Source organism: Corvus brachyrhynchos, unplaced genomic scaffold (assembly GCF_000691975.1).
Source record: "Corvus brachyrhynchos isolate BGI_N302 unplaced genomic scaffold, ASM69197v1 scaffold239, whole genome shotgun sequence".
Classification (NCBI taxonomy): domain Eukaryota; kingdom Metazoa; phylum Chordata; class Aves; order Passeriformes; family Corvidae; genus Corvus; species Corvus brachyrhynchos.
The window spans coordinates 9,853,093-9,869,243 of record NW_008246057.1 but is presented as its reverse complement, the minus strand read 5'-3'; positions in this window follow the sequence as shown (position 1 = coordinate 9,869,243).

Below are 16,151 nucleotides of genomic sequence, written 5' to 3'. Positions count from 1 at the left end.
ACGGCGCGGCCCGGCCCGGGCCCGGGAGCAGGACAGGGCTCCAAACCCCACGGTTCGGAGGCCGGCTCGTCAGGCTCCTGCCACCAACCAGATCTCTTCCATCTTCCCTTTTCACGCTAGTCTGAACTACTTTCCTCAAAAGGAATAATATTTTTCTTTGCTTTGCCCAGGGCTGGCTCACTTACTCAGAACATCACTGCTGGAAGGAGGAATTCTAAGAGTGCTCAAATATGTCCAACCCGTGCTTCCATGATCATCTTTGTTGTGTGCTACTGCTTGTGTTTATGTTAAAGGCCTGCCCCAGGCAAACCACGGGACTCAGACAATATTCGATGAGTCGTTCAAGCCTGTAACTTCTCTTATGGAAAACGTCTTTTACAATTGCAAAATGGCTCTGGGAGACCAGCCAGGTCTTAGGCAGGATACATTATCTCATGTTTGCATTTGTTTTTTCTCAAAACTTTCCATGACAGAAGATGGAGGAGATGTTATTTCAGTGATCTATCTCAGAAATCTGGAATATAGTTGTATCGGTGACTATGTGTCCTGATGTCCAACCACGAGCAAAACTCCATTTAAAAGTGGATATCCTCCTTTACTCCCATCAGGAAAATAAGCCGTGCATGAGTTATCATCAGTGTTGGATAGACCAATTTCAAACTGTATTTATACTCTGCCTCTCCAGCAGCTTAACAGAAAGTTCAGCAAAGCAAAACCAAGTGATGTCCTGAGGGCATAGCTGATGCCTGAACTCTTGTGTGAATCTTGCAGCTGGAGAAGCAGGCTGAGGTCAAAAGGATACAGAAACCTCCAATGTGCTTCCAGCTTGGCCACCAACTTGAATGTAACCTGATGCCTCCCCCTATTTCTTCTAGCCACATCTTTTCTACAGCAGTTTTGGGGACATTGAGGGTATTTCTTTTACACATATTTACAGTGAGTACTACAATGACTTTTTTGGTGGGGATATGATACATAAATGCATAACTGAAGTTTGCTGTGTTTTAACTAAATTCAAACAGAGAAAATTAATTAGGGGGGAGGGAAGATAATTAGAAGCTTTACATGAAAATGGCCATTCAGTGAGGATAGATGACACAGCAGAGAGGCAAAACACAACCATGATTCTTTGAGCAGGATTCGTTCTGATTCAAACCCAACAGTAGCTAATGTCAGTTTGTACAGAAGGCTAATGTCAGGGCTGGTGACAACTACTACCCACACAAGTAACTTGGAAGGCAAGAAATCCAGTTCTGGAGACCAACCTGTCATAAAGGACCTCTTAAACCATTTTTTTTTAAAGTGCGAACTCCTGACTGTCACAAGCAGCATCTGACAGGTAACGAGACTGGCATGGCCATGCTAAAATGGATCGTAGAGGCACGGCCTGAAAGGCTGCAGGTTTAACTACTGCCTGGAATAAATGCTGACTGTAAACAGCTCTTTAAAGCCAAATGCATCAGTCAGTCCCTGTGCCTCTGTTTCTCTTACACAGAAGATGTTGATCCTCAATGTATCCAAGCAGTGTATCCAGTGCCATTTTGCAATTGCAATTGGCAAAGAAACTCATGTTCCAATAGCGCTCTTCCATAACCTCAATCACCAGTACAGTTTTTAATGACATTCAAATGAAGCTGATTTTTTTTTAACTTTGAAATGGTGTGAAGTAAGGCACTCTGAGTTCTGGATGAGGTTTTTGTTGCTACTCAGGTGAGAAATGTGACTGAGTCATTCAAATATGGGAATTAAACCCACAAAGGCAATAAAACCTCTTGAATAATCACTGTTCAGCAAAAGCCTGCTGATTAATAGACATTAAAGAATACAGAACCACAAAGTCATTGACTTCCATTAAAGTGATAGTGGATACTATGGTTAGAAGATGTTTCAGAATAAGAGTGTTTGAATTTTTCAAGAAACATAATCATTATAAAGAAAAGAACTTGAAACTTGGGTGCTTTGTGTGCACTTTAAGACTAATATTTTACTACAAATTTTATTTGTGTGGAGAAAAAAGAAAAGCTGGAGAAAAGACATTTCACAGCAGTAACTATGACAGAAAGTATTATCTGAAGGCCAAAGAAAGTGTGCAACCATCTGTAAAATAGAATATACCTTTAGAAGGCCCCAACTGTGGCTTATTTCAAATACATGTTTCAGCAGTGAACAGGAGATGTAAAAGCTTAAACTTTAAAAAGAAAGATAGCCATCATGTAGGAAAGGTAGCATGGTTTCCAGGGAAGCTATTTTCAGAAGCAGATTATTTTCAGTTTCTAATTTCCAAATCTGTCTAAAAAACTCCAGTGGTACAAGAAGATTTTAGCAGCTAGAAACCATTGCCCTGCTGGAAGGAGCAGCATAAGAACACTATTCAGTTAATGGGGTTTTGAAACTTTTGAAACAGCAGGAGACTTAGTCCCACCACAGCCAAACTATGAAGCAGAGCAGAACAGATCTGGTGGCAGCTACCACAGTCAGCACATCCCAGAGACTGCTAGACAAGTCTCAGTGCTGAGGCAAGTCTGGGGTCGAGCCAGGAAGTCAAGCCGGAAAATCAGAATCTTCATTAGAGTGGTACATGGCAAGGCACAAGCATGGCTACAACAGCTCAGGGAAGGGCAAAGAAGGAATATCAGAGCTTAAAAATCTTCTAAATGATGCTGGGGAGCCCAAAGGAGATTTCTTACAGCTTTCTCACAAAGCTGTCTCCTCAGCAGCCTCACCCAGGGTCACACCACTGTGTCATGTCAGAGTTGCTTTGGCCATTGGTGCCAGAGCCATAGGAGCAGAGTAGGGCTCTTGGTCCTCACTTATATACTGGTCAAAGTCGTCTGTCATATTCTCTTACATCTTCCTTTTCTGCACAGAGCTAGAGGATGACAGTGACACATCTGTCCTGAACATGTCATAAAACTTGACAGATTTTCTTAATGCACAGTATAAGAATTTGCCTCTCAATGTGATTGAAATGTGAAGGAGACACATCTAGAAGTCAAAAATGGTGGACAAATACTACATTTAAGTGAAGGATATAGTATATTTACAAATCAAATACAGTGTTTCCAAAATACAAGTGGATGATGAATCTGCAAAATACTCTCCCACACCAGTCAGAACTCTGAAGTCAGCAGAGAGGGTTGTGAAGCAAAATAACATTTGCTAAAGAGAAGATACTTGATGCTAATTAACTAAAAATTACAACACCCCCAAAGGGAGTTATCCATTCTTACACTGTTATAATGGGGACAGTCTCCACTAGCATGTCCTCTAGAATAATGACTGTATAGTTTTATAACAGTAAAGTATCTATACAGGTACTAAGTTCAGCTGCTTCTAAACCCCTATTTTTTGATTTTGTCCTTCAGTAAAGGAAAAATGAAATCATGTTTAAGAGTGTCTTTCACTCTAAGCCACTTTACAAAAACTGATAAAAAGCTATATATAGTGATTACTTCACCAGCGTTTGAAATGCTGACATCTTTGAGGTGAGGTACGAAAAAGGTTTATAAATCAGAAAGCAAAGCCACATCACCTTTTCAACATGTGAGCCATAACCTTTCCTCTTAAATGACAGTAGATGGATACCACTATTTTACATAGCTGTAAAAAAAAATTTGTATTATATACCCTTCCAAATAAGTTATTTGCATATAATGTCATTTGCCAAAAGTCAAGTGGAGCTGATCAGGTTCTGCCTTGTTCCAGCCACCTTGTAGAGTGCTGGCAAAATCCTCTCAGTTAGCAATGCATGGAAATAGCTAATCTTCAAATCTGGTACTCCTATCATTTTTTGTGGACAGCAGAATCTGTCAGAAGACTTTTCTAAACTAAGCGTGCAAAATCTCTGTGTACTCCCTAGATAGAAAAAGACATACTCAAGGCTTGATATAAAGTAAACTTTGATTCTACTTTTAATACTGCCTATTAGACAACCAGAAAACAAACCATTAATCTATCATCTAGACTCCAAGGCATTGCACTGCACAGCCAAACATTTCTTTTCACGGCTTGTTGCAGAAGCAATAGAATTTTAGCTCTAGGAATCATAAGAATCATCAAAATCAGGAAGGAAGACTCATTTGAAGTAAAAAATATATTTTGCTTAAATGTGATTGTAAGTTTAAATGTTGCAAGACCCACCCTCATGCAGCAGAGAGCAGGGAGAACATTTTTGATGAGGCTCTGAGAATTCCCCTAAACCCATGGCTTCCATACAGTGTCCATACAGGCAGCAGATACATACCCAGCCGAGCATTTGGCCTGAAGTTATTCTCTGAGTGGATATGTAAACTCACAAGAATGATGCTATGTAGATTATGATGTCACTTCATGTGCCCCGATCCATCAGAATAAGCAGGTGAGAATGTCCTACTGGTCAATTCCTCTTGAAACTGTTCTGTAAGAATCACATCAATATATTTTTGGGTTCTCAGAGGTGACTTTTCTTGGGCAAAATACACAGGTCTTCAGGATAGATTCTCAAACATCTAAGACGTAAACTCCTGTACTTAAAACATTCCTCTAGGCTCCCTGTGTAAGAGAAAAATATGGAAATGAAAAAAAATAGCTCCTTTCCAAGCAGTGAGTCATCTGATATTACCATAGACATCTAAATAGAACATGTAAATCATGCCTCAGAAGTGTCTTTTTCTCTCCATAAACTATAAAAAGAGTTTAAACAACTGGCTCAAATGTAAATGTCTGCAGTGTAGATGATCAGAATGAGGTGAGTTATATGCACCAGCAGAGCATGGGAAGATGCAGACAGTAAGCCAACAGGTCAGGTTCAGGGTCGGAGAGCACACACCACCAGTTCATGACTGGTTTCTCATTGTGCCTTTTCTGGGAGTAGCTAATGCTCCAGCAGTAATAAGTCCTTTCCTCTACCTTTCTTCTTCCCACAGTGAGTTGCTGACAAATATTCAAAATGTTCTTAAGAAGCCAATCAACTCTGTGCCAAGTATTTAAAAGCAAAAAAGATTTAGAAAAAAAATGTATTTATTAAGAAGTTATATACCTAGAAGGAAACAATTCTGCAATTTTTTTCCCTAGAACTCAATTGGTACCAAATTAAGCAATCATTTGAATTAATTGCCTGTGAAAAAAACAAATGGTCAGGGTTCAGTTTTTTGCTGACCTTTATGTGAACAAGATGTAGTTGAGCTGCTGCTCAAGATTCACACATGATGACGTATCACATCCGTACAGTACTTTGTGGGGGAGTTCATGTCAACATTTCAGCTTGAATCATGAGCACACTTTTGAAGTAAACCTTCCAGTTGTCCCTTCTTATGATGTGCTTTGGTTAATGTAACAGAGCAGTCTAAGGGCTCACAGACTGGATTCCTCTCAAGGAAAAACAGAAACTGAAGTTGCGCTCCAGGACTGCACCCAACACGTTACAATCACTGGCAGACCACACTGGAGCTAGTCTGAGGTGATCCACATGTCATGTGGACATCAACCCATCAGCACCAAATATTTTGCTCTATAGACCTGTGCTGGCCCATGTGACTTGGTAAGATAAATATAGCCCCTGCCAGACTGAGGTCACAGTCTTGAAAACTGTCCCAGTATTCCCTTGAGGGCCAGAGCTGAAAGACTGCACTGAAGCTCTAAGAGAGCTAGACCTTGTAACTAATTAAAGGCTAACATGATGCATGGCAAGTTTCACGGGGAAGTTTCACACTTCACTTAATAGTTACCAGTTGTAAATAATGTACAAGATTCTATCTTGCGTGTGTAAAGTGAAGGTAGAACTTTTTTAATACACTGGAGCATCAGAAAACTTACATGTAACTGTATTTGCTGTAGGTTCTGTGCAACTGAAACAACAAATTCCCTATCAGTGTTGTTGGGAGGAAGATTAAGTGTACAGTGACACAACATTCAGTCAGTGTTCTGCTCTGCACCTATGGTTTGGGAATTACATTCACTTGTCAATGATAAGGTGATCTTAATAAAACCCTTCATTGTTTAAGTAAAGTACAAAACAATGAATGGTAGTAGTTCTATCAAGAAAGACCAATTGTAATGCACTCTTATGATAGTGGCATTTTCTTGTATTAAAAAAATAACTTAGGATATCTAAAAGCCACTTAGTCATGTCATTGGTATTAAGGTAATGACTTATTTTCCTGTGCTTCATTGCTTAACTCTGACCTGAAGACAGGTAACCAGGTGAAGACAGGTATAATTAGGTGAGTATTGTACCAGACACTGAGTAGAGACGCTTCTGCAGCAGAAGCATTTCCAGTTCTTAAATGCTACCTCATTGGTCTTGTTGGATAACTTGGGAATGGCATAGAGCTGTTTCAGTGTGAAATACGACTACTACAGCAACTATACTTGTAAAACTTGACAAAAATGTTGTGTATTTATTAATGTCTCTAGCTGCTTCTCCCATATTGCCTTGTTTCCCCTCAATATTAACTCTTAATGCCCACAAAAGTGTTACAACAAAAATACGTGTGCCCATTGCCCAGTAAAACAGGTAAAATAGAGGAAAAAGCTTTTGAACTCAAGCTGAAGCCCTTTCCCTCAGCAGAAGAAATAATTCAAGTATCCAGCCAAGAGCTTTCAAGAAATGAAACATTCCTTTGGAAACATAGTATCTCTGTATTTCCACTGGGGATGATCGTGTTGGAATGTCCACAGCCTAAAACTATTTGGCAGACTAACTAAGAAACACTTGAACATTTGAAGGAAGATGAAATAAGCAATGAATGACATAAACATAAAATAAATAATGTAGGATCAGACAAAAAATATTTTTTCTTTTTTTTTTTTACCCTAAATGCTGTTACATTGCTTTGTTATTGGTTTTGTTGGTTCGGGTTGTTTGTTGTTTTATTTTTTTAGTTTGTATTCAACACTTAAAAGGAAATTTGAAAATAAAGGGCTGGAGTTCTGTAAGAGGAGAAACTGATGGGAGCACACCCCTTCCTCCAGCCCTGTTGCTGGGCTATTCATTTGCCATGCCAGAAGCACATGAAGGCATCCTTTTCCTGATTCATTGCACCCAACGATTGAAACCAGCACTCCCTGACATCAAGAACTGCCCTAATTTCAAACATGCTCCAGGATGGGTTTCATTGCACATGTTTATATTTGCATCTTAGCTTGGACTAGGACTGTTATTTTGATGCAAGCCTCTTTTTCACCCTGTTCACACCACTCCGATTGGACCACAGAGCTGTCTTGGACCAAACCAACAGGATCATCCTCTCAGATGAAACCAAAACAAAGGCTATGCCCCAGCTCCATTGGGCAGCCAGACCTCACCACCAGACCAGTCCCAGTCCCAGGTGACACCTCTTGAGCAAGGACAGTGTGGGCACAGGGCCCTGGGGCCCACCCCATGGATCTGCTCCTGTTGTCCTAAGCGACCTGCTCTACACATCTTCTCTCCCTCTCTTGTGCAGCTCCCTGCTTCAGGTCAAAAAACACCCACTGGGCAGAGAGTGTGTTCAAGAAGGAGCCCAAACAGATGTTCTCACTGGGGGCAATATTCCATCTTTTGCTCACTTTGTAGTGATAATGCCCCAGTTCCCTTCAGTTGCAGAAATGCTGCACAAACATTGAGAAAATAATGAAGATTTAAATCAGTTTCAGGCCAGGAGAGATATTTTATCCTGTAATGACTATGTATTGAGGTGTCCCAAACATCTCTTTTCATTATTTCTGCTTCACAGAAACATTTAAAACCTTGTACTCATTCTAAGTCAGAAATTTAAATAAAAGGAAAGTGTGCTTTAAAATATCAGTAATTTTCATAAAAACCAAGTTTCTTCCAGTTCTGTCAGGAAACAGGTTTGTGAGGATAGATCCACATAAGCACTATTGCTGACTGTTGGATCAGAGCCCATAGAAGAAATGGCTGCAAATCACTTCTGCCATTTCTATTTCCTAATAACAGAAAAAAATCATATAAAGAGCACATAGTGGTTTATAAAAACACTAGTTTGTTGATCAACAGAAAGAAACATTATTAATCATATTATTTCAATGGATTTACAAGTCAAAGACTTAAAAATTATTTTTCTTTCCTGCAGCTGCACTGTATGCCAGTATAAGTGTAAACTGTATTCACTAAAGTCTGAAATTAAACTTCTACAAAATTAGCATTACAACCTGCAATGCTTCATGCTTATTTTAAAATGCAGTAAGATTGGATTAAAATATGTTAAGTATGTTAACGTATTTTTATTACTTGTGAGCTTTTAAAACATTAGCACAGACTCTTGTTTGAAATTTCAAACACATGAAGCAATGAGCAAAAATAAACTTCAGCAGCTTTTGCACACATTGAATGAGCCTGTCCATATTACAGAATAACTGGTTTCACAGCCTCTAACAAGCATGTGTTAGTCACACCGGTGCTTTTCAGGCTGGGGTTTGCAGGTCACAGGTGATGAGATGCTAAATGTATTTACCACTAAGATGAACAGCTCACCATGACCTGTGACAAGTTTTGGAGCTCACAGTGATCCTCCAGGAAGTGCAGGAGCCAAGACTCACATACCCCCTTGGATTAGGCATATAACAGTAACCCTATGCTTTTTTTTTTTAAACCAGGAGGAGAAATAGTTCTCTCCAGAGCAACCACTTTATCTTGAAACAGGTGTCTTAAAAAAGGTGGTAAATGTACTTATAAATGTCAGTCTCTCTCCATTGACTACAGAGGGAGTCTCAGGAGACTAACAAGGGGGGCATTAGCTTTAGACACCTACAGCCACAACTATCTAGACATAAAGACCTGAGCCCTTGTTAGGGGAAAAAAAAAAAGGGGGCAAGTAAAACAAAGGTATTTGTTCCAGTTTCTGAAATGGGTGGGGGGCTCTGGATGGGTTTGCTGTTTCCTCACTGCCCTCAATGTCCCCCTCCATAACTTCAGAACAGACAGCTCAGATACCCCTGCTCTGAGCCTTTGGTTTCTCTGTCTCTTCGTGTGAAAGGGCTGCCTCTCCTGCAGGAGCTTGGGAATGGAGAGGAAAGCACAGTCTCACACCACCACCCAGGACCACGCATGGGGCACACCCATCCTCTCGGTGCAGGGAGCACAGTCCAGCCACAGGATCTCGGCAGGTATTGGGGCTGCCACGGCAGCAAGTGGACTGTGTGTGTGCTGTGTAAGTGTCCGTGGCAGTGTGGGCATCTTATCTGACCATTTCCACCTAAATCCAGCCTCTCTGCCTAATCTAGATCACTGTCAGCACAGATATATTGGTACTCACACAGCTGAAATAGGAGCTCTGCAGCCTCACATACTCTGGGGAAAGGAAATACCAAAACAAAACTTAATTGGAAACAGGGTTTTACCCTGATTCAGCACATGAGTTTTTCTTCTTGCAAGCCCACAGGGGCCATGAAAATCTTGCACAACTCTCTCTTCCAGAGAGGAACCTGAAATTGAAGCAAGCTTGTGTTGGTGTACAGTACAACCATATTCTCTAGAAGATTTCCAGAAGAGGGTCCATTTGGGTCCGGGTTTCGCAGTGCAATACAGCTATATCTCATGAACTCGCTACTGGATAAAAAGGATTTTAATGCTTTACACTCATAACTGCAGCCATGTGGAGGAACGTTTGACTTGAGCACAACCTCATTGGAATTCTGAAATGCTTCTGCTTCTGAGCTGAAATATATAAAGTTGTCACATCAGCCATGAAAAGAGTTTAATTGACTGAAAGGAAGTCAAGACTAAAACATATATACATTTGCTAAAATAAAAAGTAATTTAATCTGGTATTTGCCAGTTAAAAATATGCTTTTACAATTAAATTTAAAATCTCTAGAGAAGTTAATTGGGTTAACGTGGGTAATTTTTAAAGCTCTTTCTCAGTAGAGTCAATTTTAATTTTGGAATTAAATGAACAGCTAATAGAGACATTCAGATTTTTTGCCCTCATACATTTGATGTTGCTTAAAGATTTGTTTCCTAAAAATCACCCCTTCAAAATAGCACTGACTTCAATAAGTATTTAGAACACATCCAACTTATTAAAAACTTAAAATAAGCCCCAGGTTATTACATTTGCATCCATTAACAACCTTGCTTTGAGAAATGGCTTTGCTAAAAGAACATGTTTTAATCTGCTAGTACTACTTGCTTGCATAAAGACTAGAGGGGTTTAACAATTTTTTTTTAATTTAAAAGTTATGCAGTCCTCAGCAGATATTGAGGACATACTTGGTACTAACAACACTACTGCATCCTGATGCATTGTATTTGAAACCACAGTGCCTGCATGTGCCATATAACACAATAATTCTTCAGTAGAAAAAAGCATGAAATGAAAATGATGTAAAATAGTGGGGGAAAGCAGAAAACCTGTCTATGGACACTGACTCCTTGCAAAACTCAAGCTGAAATATTCTCTTGGAGTTGAAAAAGTTACCAGGCCTTTTAGGCTTGCAATAAAGCCTCATTTAAAAGTTTTCTAGACGGTAGTTTATATGTGATTAAGTGATCTGTAATGCCAGGTGAATGAATAATTTATCTATTCTGGAATGACCTGAGAGATTTCTTGTTTTCAAGCCTGATCAGTCTGATACCCACATCATCCATTTACCACTTCTAACGTTCAGCAGACTGTTCTATAACTCTGCCAGGTTCAGTTCTGCAGCTACAATTCAATCAAAAAATCATGTCAGGGCTCCGAGTTGTATTAGCTGAAATTAGGAATGTTGGTCATTTATTATACTTGGAGTCTTATTTGTCTTCTCGGCCTCAGCTTTCCACTAAAGACAAATTCTCAAGGTTTTTATACCAACTAAAGAAAAAATTTTTTTTATTTTATTTTTTTAATGGAAACTTAGTGCATCCTGGTTTTCATTCACCTTCCAGGTCTTTACAAACGGTCACATATTTCACAAGAGTTATGGCCCAAATCACAAGAGCTGTCAGCACTGATATTTACCCATCAACATTACAGGGTGAACAATTGCAAAAATACGTATGAAATCATTAGAAGTATAGAAGAACAGTTCAGATATTTTTTCTACCTTTTTGGGTTAGATCCAATGAAAGATTTAAAGGTGCCAACACCTAACGTTTAGGCTGACTTCCAGAATGAAATTCAGAGTCAGATACCTGAGCTCCTTCCACAACTTAAGATAGGTCATTCAGTGGAAGAAGACTCCTGAACAGTGGTGAGAATCCTGCTCTCCCCATTCCACTGCATTCTGCCTCTTCACAGCTAAATCCTTGTCAGGCTGCTGAGCCACACCCTCCTGGTTTCACCAGCAGACTTTATGGTACTCCATGGCTACAGTGTTTTGCTACAGCAGAGGGGCTGAGAGCCTGAAGTCCTTGAGTTGGAAGAGAGCATCCCATGCATGTCTGTGCCTCCTGGGTGAGTGCTCCAGGTATGAGAGGTCCATTAGAAACACTTCACACATAATTACCACTTGGGAGGGAGACAGTTTTGGCAGTGTGCCAGGCAGGCTCATTTCAAGGGATTTTGCATGCTCTTCTGCCTACTTTTGGGATCCACTGAAGCTTTGGTAGGGAAGCAGCATTGCAGACTGAGATGCAGAGGATCTCCAAAGGCATTTAGAAATCCTCAAGGTTAAGCAGCCATTGGGCAGGGATGTTTGGATAAAAGGCACCAAGAGCTCAGTCCAATTACCCAACTGTAAAAGGTGTCTAGGAGTGTTTGTCCTGTCCACGGGAGGTGCAGGTGGGAGATCACCACTGGCTACACAGGAGACATTCACTTCTCTGGAGTGGTAGCAAGAGGCCAGCAGACACACTGTAGCTTCTTAAATGGAAAGAGGTGACAAAGTTTTAGCAACTGAAATAAACCTATATAATAACCAAATCCCACATTAGGAAGAGCAATCTTTTACCTTGCTTCTGGACTTTGGTGCACTGAGAAGATACTGTCAGCAGCAGTAAATATCAACTAGTTAGAGGTGATAACCAGTTGAAAGCACAAGTTCACCTATATATTTTACTATGCTAATAAAATGTTATGGAAAACATTCCATGCCAAAGCATGGAACCTAGTTCTGCAGCTGCACATTGCGAAGCCTGTGGGAAAGTGGGAATAGAATAAAGTTAGATGTGGCTGCCTCCAATTTCACTCTCTTTTTAAGGTAAATTGGACCATACAATAGTTTACAGCTGTATGGACAGAGAAATCTGTTCATGGGTCTTTCTGGGAAAATCCACTCGTTTTAGAGTGAAAGCCCACCCAATGAGATTTGTAAGCAAAATAAGCATCTAAACGATGACATGACTAAGTGCTTACCACAGCAGGCTGTTTTGGGCACAGGATGGAGAAGGATTTTGCCAATTTCTGTTTAGCTTGGCAAACCCATGGCAAGTGTAATCACAGCAAATATATTCCCAAGCCAGATGACATACACAGTTCCACAGCTGATACAAAATGGGCTGATGAAGACTAGAGTATAATAAAACAAGTTGAAATATTCTGTGACAATGATAGCTTTGCATACTACTGCCCTCAAAGTATCCAAAGGATCTCACATTTCTTTCATAGATGTGTATTAGTGAAGTCAAAAATGAAATTATATCCAATTTTACACACAGAAAATTTGATTTTTTTTTTAATGTCACAAAGGCTGATATTGCACACATTTGCTACAATAGACACTCAAAGAAATCAAACTCAATCATAAAACAGAAAGCAAGACATTATTTTTTAGCGTCTGCATTATGTGAGCAGGAGGAAGGAGAGGACATCAACTTGCCAGCTGGAAATCAATAGGAACTTGGCCAACCAGCCTAAGGCTTTTTTTTCTATTGTCTTCTCAGTTTACTAAAATAATAATTTGATCCCATGTCCTTCAGGAATACTGGACCTTTGAAGATCTGAACATTTAAATCCTGTGCATTGTAAAGCAAGCATTTACGCACACATTTGGAAGTCCAAAGCATAGCATGCAATCTTTATCTGGTCAATCATCCTTTCTGTCATGTGCAACACATGACGCTGTGATCAATTCAGATATTCATGACTAAAATGGATTTGTTTTCCTTAACAAACTTTCTTTGTAGTTTTAACAAGTCACAAGTCCAGTTCCTCAGGCCAGAGGAGATTAAGAAGCCAGTATATGTATGGTTCATAAAAACAGTAAGAAAACTGGAAAATCATTGTACATTTCTGCCATGTGCTGACTTTGTGCTGTACATGTTTGGCTTTTACATATTAACCTATCTGTTCTGATACTTGAGTCTAATAGGGCCATCAGTTACCTGATGTCTTTTTAGTGTCATCTTCTTACCAATCTCAAATTGCAGGTGACAGTGAGAATACCTTAATTTACCACAGCAAAGGTCCTTGCTGCAGTGGGTCAAACCAAATACAAGGTTGCAAAGTATCAAAAAGCTTATTAGAACTCAAAGTAAAGTAAATTCCTCTCCCCTACTGTCTGCATGCCTTTGTTGTGAAAGACAGTCCTCAGTCAGGTTCTCCAAGCATGCACGCACACACATTTAGTGACTGCATGTTTTCCCTCTTTTCCTACCGTGGCTGAGGTAGTAGGCTGTAGCTCAGAAGCCTGACCAGACTGAATATAATTGTACAATTTTTAAACTGTAAAACTGTTTTTAAAATTGTAAAATTATTTATAAAATTTTCAGCTATTTGATCTATAACATACAAGTATAGATGCCATCCTTTGTTTTTCAGAACAAGCAGCAGCAAGTTTGTTACCTGAAAGGTACACAAAGTCCCAAAGAACAGGCATGGCAGAGTGAGCTGGGACACAGGACAGTCCTCGTCTCCCAGCTTGGGGCCATGCTCAGGGACTTACCACAGGCTGCCTTTCTCATGTTGCTTTACCCTTCTGTCCGGCCGATCATGGGCCATCAAACATGAGAGGCAAACATGTAAGGTCTTACCAAGACCACTCCAAGACTTTACAGAGGTACAGTCTAAGCCGTTTCTCCAAATTACAGCCAAACAAGTATAAAGTTTCACCTGAAACACCTTTCCCCATTGTGTATGTCCAGGTGTAACACAACTGTAGCTCAAGCAGCCTCCCAGCATCTGAGAATAGGACGTGTGTGAATAGTTCAGACAGCCTCAGCATTCCACAGGAGCTAGAAGAGCCTTATCCTTGAGTTTCTTCAAATACAAGAAAGTTTGGGAGAAGATTAACATTGATTTTTAGGAAATATTGGTATAATGTGGAAGGAAGAAAAAAATGGCAAAAAGTTAATTAGATATTAAGAAGGTTAAAAGGGATGACCTAAAGGGGTAGACTGGTATTGATTGCTCACAAAATGATGGAAGGCTGATAGGGATGCCATTTGCCATGAGTATGGTAGCATAATTAAGGTCATTCAGTAAGAATTACATTAAACAGGCTTTGTCACACAAATATCATTAGATTAGAAGTTTAGGTGATAAAGTAAATTATACTGATATAGCAGGCTTTGACAAGCTATTTTACGTCATGGTGAAGGACCTTCTGTTTAAAAACAAGTATAGAGTTATAAGAAAAATAAGATGAAAAAACTTCATTAGAGTATCGAATTCATCACCCACTTGCAGATTCTTGAATATAAAATGGATTTCAACTGAAAATTGGGTTTATACATTTCTAAACAGAAGTATTTCAAATGGTGTTGCACAGAATTTTTTGTTCTTGGCTCAACTATGAGAAATACCTTTATTATTGAAGTGAATACAAAAGAATCACTGCAGCTAGTGTACAAACTCTGGCAGCATGCCAGAAGTGATAAGAATGGGTCAGCTCCACACAGAGGCTGTGGTGCTTGAAGTGCTAGTTTCATTCAAACAAAGAACATAGGTCAAACATCCAGATCTGGAAAAGCCGTATCCTGTAATTCAATGACTTAGAGAAGAACTCTGGTATAAGGGAAATACACAACTAAACTCATAACATGACTGTGGGATTATTAGGGCTAGTATGATCTTCAGATGTGTAAATAAGAATGAATCTGTAACAAGTAGGACAATTGTATACTGCCCAACTGAGATGAGCTAATTGCGATTTTTTTCCTGACATTCTTCATCAGAAAATTCAACATTCTCGGAGGTGAAGTTCAAATAAGAAAAGAATTTTAGAAAAGAAGATGAAGATGTTTTGATTTTCATTACATTTCTCTTGTGTTTTTAAATATACATGATTTGAGTTCAAATTTAATATGCTTTTTGCATCTTTGGTGACATCATATATTAAAAATTTTAACAATAAAACCTTTTAAAAGTCAAATTGTAATGAAACATCTCATGTTTGCTGTAAGATTATTTTTGAGCATACAGTTATAGAAATTGTTAACGTCTTCTCTTTCTGTTCTGTTTTCGGAGAGAGAATGTCTGAAAAAACCATACCTTCTGTCAGCTGAGATTGTAATTCAGATACTGGAATCTGAGTCCAATGTCAGTATTTAAGAATATAGGAAGCCAAGAAATGTTATTAACAAACCACAAGAAGTTTCCAAAGTTGGATTTCTTAAAAATACAGTTTTAAAATAAGGGTTTGGATGTTTCCTTAGCTTATTAGACCAACAGAAGCACAACGAGATCTAACACGAAAATCACAAGCCAAAGGAATTCTAATCAAGGGAACATTTATTACCCATTGGAACAACTAAACTGGGATTACTGTAAATCAGTAAAATTTTGCAACCTCTAAGATGACATACTTTGCTAGAAGGCATGCTTGCAGCTCAGTTACAAACATAGGACTCAATACTGAATTTCTGCAGGGACGTCCTGCAGCTCGTACTGTGCGGGAGGTTCTCACAGCTCCTGGGTGTTGCGGTGAACTATGACCAACCCCAGGGTCAGCCGGATCAAGCGGACCCAAAGGTCCATTGGTTTGACGCTGCCACAGCCCAAAAGCCCTGAGCATTCTGTGAAAAATACATAAATCCGTGCCTTACCATGGCCGCAGGCCCTCCCCACCCCTTATTTCTCGTACGTGGTTGTATTTCCAGAGAGTTCCGTGTTCTTCGGTTGTTAACTGGTCCTTGTTACTCCTCCCCGTCTACCCCTTCTCCCATTTGCTGTAATTCCTTCTCCCCGCCTCGGTAACACCCCCTGGCTGATGTTCCATTGGTTGCTGTGTGTTTTCCACGCCCAGAGCGTGGGAGTACAAGACTCCCAGGAGGCCACGCGGCTTTGGCTTTTCTTTGTGAATTTTGCTCC